Genomic DNA, 7,168 nt, shown 5'->3' with positions numbered 1-7,168 from the left:
GATATGAGCAGTTTTTCTTGTCAGAAAAAGCAATTCCAAGGAAGGAATTCTCCTATCGACCAAAGGGTCTTGGTAAGCATATTTAATATTTTCACTGTGGCCTAATTGAAAACAAACAAGAGCAGAAGATCTTCAAGTGTGGTCCTGGGGCCCAAGAATGTTAAAAACCTCAAATTCTTGGCCTCCACCCAGAGTCACTGAATCAAAAACTCTGAGGGGGGCCCAACAATCTGTATTTTTTCAAGCTCTCCAGATGATTCTGATGGTAACTGATGTTTAGAATTCACTGGTACTAATGTCAAAAGCAAGTAAGTCATATCTGTGAAAAATCCCTGACATTACACCTGTGGGTAAGACTTTAAAAAGTGAGAAACTAAAAAGTTAAATAATCAGAAGTTGACCATAGAAGAAAGAATGTACCTGGTTATAAAATTCTTTCCTAACCTAGATACAAAATGGGAATATGTTGAATCATGTATGTAGCATCTCTTTATACTTTTATAGAATGAGACCCAGGCTGAAATTACACTTTATGTTTCTTCCTTCATCCCAATTCTTGAAACCTAAAAAGGGTAGTTTCCAGATCCAAGCTAAAAGACCACTACCTTTCACTTGATAGTAATACATCAAGAGCAGGCATAGTGCCTCGGGGTCCATTTGTAGCCTAGATAGAGATATAGCTCTGAAGTCGCCTTTCAGTAAACTTCTCAATGGTTGCTCCACTTAAGGCAGTTACATTTGCATTTTTGCATACTTATCTAGGTTCCTACTAGCACCTCAACCTTCATGGCCCACCTTCACTGGTTATCAGTTGGCAAAAGCTCAGAGAATGCCATCGTTTCATACTGCTTTGTCAATATCTATTCAAACCGTAGTAAAATCCTATATAATAATAGGCTAATCTGCAAATTGTCCCCTCAGGAGTTTGACTCAGAGACCGCCTATATAATAATAGGCTAATCTGCAAATTGTCCCCTCTAGAGTTTGACTCAGAGACCGGGAGTTCGATCGCTCACTATGACGTGCACTGATCACCAGGGAGCGGCATGGGCTATATAATAATAGGCTAATCTGCAAATTGTCCCCTCTAGAGTTTGACTCAGAGACCGGGAGTTCGATCGCTCACTATGACGTGCACTGATCACCAGGGGGCAGCATGGAACATGGTGGGCAACCAGCAGGGCACTGAGGGAGTGAGGGAAGGAGGAGACAGGAAGGCAGAGAACCTGATGGGCCATGATTGCTGGCCAGGCCTAGGGACCCTATCTGTGCATGAATTTCATGCACCAGGCCTCTAGTATAAAATATACTAAATAACATATAAATGAATTTTAGATCACCTGTTATTTTCTATGCCACCTCAACCTTCCATCATCAAGAGAATAACTGAAAGTCCATTTTAAAAGACACAACAGCCAGGCCGGTGTGGCTCAGCGGTTGAGCGTTGATTCAGGAACCAGGAGCTTAGTGGTTCAATTCCTGGTCAGGGAACATGCCCAGTTGTGGCTCCATCCCCAGTGAGGGTGCATGAAGGAGGCAGCCAAATGATGATGTTCCTCTTTCATCGGTGTTTCCATCTTCCTATCTCTTGCCCTTCCTCTCTCTCTACGAAAAAAAAAATCAATAAAAAACATATTTTTAAAAAAGACACAATAAAATGCTCTATGAAAACAAGACATAAGAATAGATCTTCCCTTGGGGTGAGGGTGTTTATTTTAAAAATAGATACTTCCTGAGAGGTCAACATATCTAGCCCAGCAGAGGAAGAAAAGTAGCTAGAACAACCTCAGATGTGTGTGAGCTAAAACCACACAGGAAATCTCAAGCTCAGGGAAGGTACAGTACACCACAAGGCCCAGAGCAAGGGATGCTTCACTGTGTGAGGCGGGGCCTCCTCACTTTCATACAAGGCCTAGAAACAAGCCAAGAGAGAGGTTTTTAAAATAACATTAACTCTCCCTGGCCGGTTTGGCTCAGTGGATGGAGCGTCGGCCTGCGGACTGGAGGGTCCCAGGTTCGATTCCATCCAGGGGCATGTGCCTTGGTTGTGGGCACATCCCCGGTGGGAGATGTGCAGGGGGCAGCTGATCAGTGTTTCTCTCTCATTGATGTTTCTGGCTCTCTTTCCCTCTCCTTTCCTCTCTGTGAAGAATCAATGAAATATATATTTTTTTAAAATAACATTAACTCAAGATTTACCTTTAAATCCTTGGCTTACATTAAATTAGGCCTCTTGGGTATGGATTTTTTAAGTAGAGTCATGGTAACAAACATTCACGTGAGAATAGGACAAGTGTCTGATGATTGGAAATGTCATGTTTAGGCCCAGAATTTGATTTGCTGTTGTTTAGTATCTTTTTACTCTCTCAAAGATGAGTGAGTTTGTGCTGTGATCTATATTTCATCACTTACTAGCTGAAGTAAATGGATATTTAAGGAATTCATGTGTCAAGTACAGTTTTGGGTGGTTTAGGGGTTTTGTTGTATTATCACACCATGTAATCCTCAAGAAACTGGATAATAGGTTGAATTCCTCATTTTATAGGTGAAGAAACTCAGATTTAGGTTCATAGGTACTCACAAAAGGACACATAAATGCACCTATATGACTTTATATGAAGTATATTTTAATACTCATATTTACTTTTATAGGTAAGAAATAAGAGAGTGAATGATGTGTCCATTCTCATCCCACATAATAACTATGTATCCATTATTAATCTCATCTATAATTTGTAACAAAAACTGTTTTATCAAATTATGAAAAAAAATTGACCTTTCTACAAAATCATTTTGTTTTTTACATTTGAGGCATTTTTTAAAAATATATTTTTATTGATTTCAGAGAGGAAGGGAGAGGGAGAGAAACATCAATGATGAGAGAGAATCATTGAGTGGCTGCCTCCTGCATGCCCCACACTGGGGATGGAGCCTTCAACCCAGGCCTGTGCCCTGAACAGGAATCAAACTGTGACCTCCTGGTTTATAGGTCAATGCTACAACCACTAAGCCATGCTGTCCAGGCACATTCAAGGCATTTTTCCATTCATGCACAAAATGTAATTATGGGAGACAAAACTGGGTAGGCTAGATCTTTGCTTCCAGATGGCCAGTACAAGCTCACAGTAATATCAGGAAATGAATGAGCAGAAAAGAAGTGTTGAGTTCAAGAGCCCAAAAGTAGGCCCATCGGGACTTCTCTGGAGAACTGTGGAGGGTGAAGAGAGAGCCACTAAACTTGAGCACCTTATGCCGCCTAAATAAGGAAACGTGTTCACTTTTATTACCGCACTGAAAGCATTTCATTCAGCTCTCAGTTTTCAGAATGATTGTTCAATGTCCCGCCCTTGTCAAGAGTACATCTTAAATGTTTAGGAAGTAAAGGGCCATGGACAAGACCTTCAACGCTTCTGTTATTAGGGATGTTATGGACCAACATTCGAGAGAGTAAGACCACCAACTCCAATTAGGTCTTAAGCAGCAAGTGAGGATTTATTGAAAGCTGGCCAGCGACTGACGTAGGCGTTCTCTCCTACGACAGCCCCGACCCTGGTTCTGGGCCAGCCTTTTATTCACCGAAACTATACAACGGTTGGCTAAACACACACCAAGTTACCTGGGATACAGACACAAAGTTACTGGGGATACATTAATCAATACTGCCCCGTTACCAAGGTATTATTAATCAACTTGGCCCCGTTGCTCCAGCTACTAATATAAACTTGCCCCGTACCCTAGACTACCCTCGACTACAGTTGGTTCCATTTCCCCAGTAACTGCCAACATACCTGAGAGGGACATTCAGAGGTTAAGAGATTTTACAAGGGGGGCTTAACTGTAACAGGGAGAAAGATTTCCTTATCTCCCTAACACCCCCTTGGGTCCTTGCTGATCTTAACAATACCTTAGCTGGCTATGGGGCTCAGAACTCTTCAAGCCCCAATGTTTGTACAGAGTAATGGTCATCTGTTTCTAGAAAAAGGAAAAACACCCAAAAAGGCAGCTTTCGAAGGGTAACTCCTCTTCTCCAAAAAAGCTACCCACACATTCTCCTTTCTCACACATACATTCTGTTGTGCTAAAACACAGAGTTCCAGAGAAGGAAAATACATATTAGTAAAACTCATTTCAGCTTCACAATCCAAATGTTGGTCAACTCAAACCATTAGGTTTTTCAGTTACAGGGATCTATACCATAATCTACCTTAAGAACAGCATCAATAATCCATTTCTCACAGGTACATAATTTCTTTTCCAGCAGATAAATACTTATAATGGGTATATGATGCAAATATTTTTTATTAATGTATCATGTATGCTCTTGGAAATCCTTAAATAATAAAATATATATAACAAAGTTCAGTATATCACAGTCATAAAACATCAATATTCAAGAATTAAAATAAGGAGAATGGAAATTATTCAATGAGATAAAGAAAATTTACTATAGCATTATTAGTCTTTAGATTTACATCTGTCAAATTACAACATATCTTCATATATATGTGTGTGTGTGTGTGTGTGTATATATATATATATATATGCCTAAGTGACCGTTAGGACTGAACGACCAAATGACTGGTCAACTGGTTGCTATGACCCACACCGACCATAAGCAATGCAGGAGCTGCCCCTGGTGGTCAGTGCACTCCCACAGCCAATCTCCCACGCTGGCCAACCTCCCATGGTCCCTCCCCTGGCTTGCCGGCCCAGATCAGATTGGCCCCTATCAGGACTGGGCAAGAGGGCCCCTGCCGGAAGCCAATTCCAGCATGACAGCAGGGCTGAATCTGGGAATGGCTGATGGCATTTCCCCAAACCTGAATAGGATACATTAAATTGATTGTTTGCTGCCAGACAGCTCAGGGCATCTTAATCTACATGTTATTGCCTCCTACTGGCCAAACACCTGAGCTCAGGGCATTTTAATCTACATGTTATTGCCTCCTACTGGCCAAACACCTGAACAGCCATAGGCTAATTCTCCCCATTCTGACAATGCCTCTGTATATGAAACCCTGACCCTTTGAAGTGTATATTTCTGCCTCGCCTCAGGACAATTTGTGTTAAAAGCATGGGTTCCTGAGATGAGGAGATCTTAGTTTCCTTTAAACTAGGTTCCGCTGACCCCCAAATGCCTTTCAAAATTATGCTTCGTCTCTGGACTCCTATTTAATCTATGCACAGCCTTCTCCAGATTTCCTGAACCCTTCTTAATGCTGGAACAAGAACCCCGGCAGGCCCCCATGGGCCCTGATTGCCAGCCAGGCAAGGGACCCCACCCGTGCACGAACCCAACTAAATGTGTAGTCAACTTGGATATATACATATATATACGTATATATATATACGTATATATATGTATATATCCAAGTTGACTACACATTTAGTGAAGGCTGAATTTTTGTCTCATTCACTTTTGTGTAGGTAACACTCAGTGCAATGTCTGGCATTAAACAAAAATTAGTGATTATTAAATAAATAAATATTTTTGTGGCTGAGCATAGTAGAAGACAAAGAATTTTAAATTATGGTAAGCACAAAAAACTTTTGTTCCCTTGCTTTGTTGTTTTCACACTTGATCTCTTCTTGTTAATAACTTTTTATGTTATTTCCAGCTACACAATTGGGGCAACACAAAACATCTAAAAAAAAAAACAACCTTAAAATCATCTTATAAAATTATTTCAATATGTTTCCTATCCTCCTATCCTATGTATATTTTATACATAGTAAGAATAACACCTTATTTTACAATCTAATTTTTTCAATTAATGTTACAACAGAAGCATTTCTCATATTTTTGAATACTTCATAAAAATAATTTAAAAGTTTTTATATTTTTCAATTGTATGGTTGTATCATATATTTTTAATCCTTCACACTATAGCTGGAAACAAGATTTTTTTCTCTAGTATTTGGCAATTCAAAGAATCCTGAAGTAAAAATTTAAATGTGTATAGCATTTTGTTCACACATATTATTTTCTGAAAATAATTTTCTGGAAGTGAAATCATTAGCTCAAAAAGTATTTCCTTTTTAAGAACAAAAATATATTTTGTTAAATTTTACTTACAGTAATTGTATACTAACTGACATTTGCTCATAATACAATAGTGTATAAGAATATGTTTATTACTTTATTCTCACCCCCAAGACATATTTTTAAGAGCCTTAATTTTAGAGCTTGGTTTGTGTGGTGATGCCATCTGGTGGCCACAATACAAAATTACAAAATCGGAAGTGAAAAAGATCCTTTGGGAACTAGTAAGCAAACTTAAATTTATAAAGTGGTAGCAAATATCACAGGCCTATACGTTTTCAGAAAGCATTCTTGCTATTTGGATTTCTAAAAATTCTCAGTATCCATATAAAATAAATCTTACAAACTGTTTCAAATAATTCTCATTCATTCACCTGAATATCTGGAGCACCTCTCACCTGGTGACTATTCTTTTTTCTCTCCCTTTTTTTTTTCCATCACCACTTACCTCCTCTCACCTTTGACTATTCTATCAAGTGCTGAAGATAAGATGAGTCCAATAGATTACCTCAGAGATCCATAAAAGCAAACTGATCATTGCTAACTTGACCAAAGCCTCTTGTAAAAGGAAAATATTATTTACTCATATTTGTAAATTGAATCATCCTTATTTTATAAAATGCATGATATCTAATGGTGTACGCAGCCTCTAAAATGGCCCCAATCATTAGCCCTGCTTCCCGGGATTCATGCCATTGTGTAATCCTCTTCCCAGGTCTATGGCTTCCATATCTCTCTCCATCTCCACCCCCCCCCCACAGGAAACAAACTGTTATGATATGAATATCAATGACCTCATATGGAGAGGTCATTGACTTCTCCAATCAACAGCCAGTGAGGACCTGAAGCCAGCCAACAGCCACGTGAGTGAGTTTGCAAGCAGATCCGAATCACTACCTGAGATGAGACTCCAGCCAGGGGTCCACACCTGAGTCAGCCACCCAGCTGAGCCATGCCTAGCTGCTAATTCAGAAACAGTGTAAGATAAATTATACGGTAATTTATTACACAGAAATAGCTAATCTATACTAATAAAAGGGTAATATGCTAATTAGACCGCGAGACCTTCTGGACAAATCCATGGTGGCAGGGTTGAGGCAGAGGCAGTTAGAGGTGATCAGGCCA

Source organism: Myotis brandtii, unplaced genomic scaffold (genome assembly GCF_000412655.1).
Source record: "Myotis brandtii unplaced genomic scaffold, ASM41265v1 scaffold237, whole genome shotgun sequence".
Classification (NCBI taxonomy): domain Eukaryota; kingdom Metazoa; phylum Chordata; class Mammalia; order Chiroptera; family Vespertilionidae; genus Myotis; species Myotis brandtii.
The sequence above is the reverse complement of the archived record's forward strand: the minus strand, read 5'-3'. Positions refer to the sequence as shown.